The sequence below is a fragment of the Pediculus humanus genome, genomic scaffold (assembly GCF_000006295.1).
Source record: "Pediculus humanus corporis 1103172108208 genomic scaffold, whole genome shotgun sequence".
NCBI lineage: Eukaryota > Metazoa > Arthropoda > Insecta > Psocodea > Pediculidae > Pediculus > Pediculus humanus.
This window is the reverse complement of record NW_002987778.1, coordinates 107997-108484: the sequence shown is the minus strand read 5'-3', so window position 1 is coordinate 108484 and position 488 is coordinate 107997.

Below are 488 nucleotides of genomic sequence, written 5' to 3'. Positions count from 1 at the left end.
CCACACCGATAAGTAATTTTTTAAAAACTTTAATTTGTTTTTTTTTTTTTTTTTTGTAAGGTTTTTTAAAATTATTATTATTATTATTATTATTATTATTATTAAACAAAATAATAATAATAATAATAATAATAAATTGAATATTAAAAAAAAAAAATTCCTAAGCCTGAACAGCATTCCAAATATGAAAAAAAAAAAAAAAAATTTTGTTAATTCATAGGAAACGTCAAATATCTGACGTATTGGTACGTGATGGTTGCATACCTGGATAAATTTAGGTACGGGATAACGGTTATTATTAATTAATAACCAGAGGTGGTGAAATTCATATCGATATCGACGATTTTTTACGAAAAATTGTTTTTTTTTTTACCTTTTTGTCATTAAACGGTGGGGGGTAGGAGGTAGGGTGTGGTAGGGGGCAGGGAAAGGAGTAGGAGGAGGAGGGGAAGGAGGAGGAAGGGTACGATATAGTTAGTGATAATGAT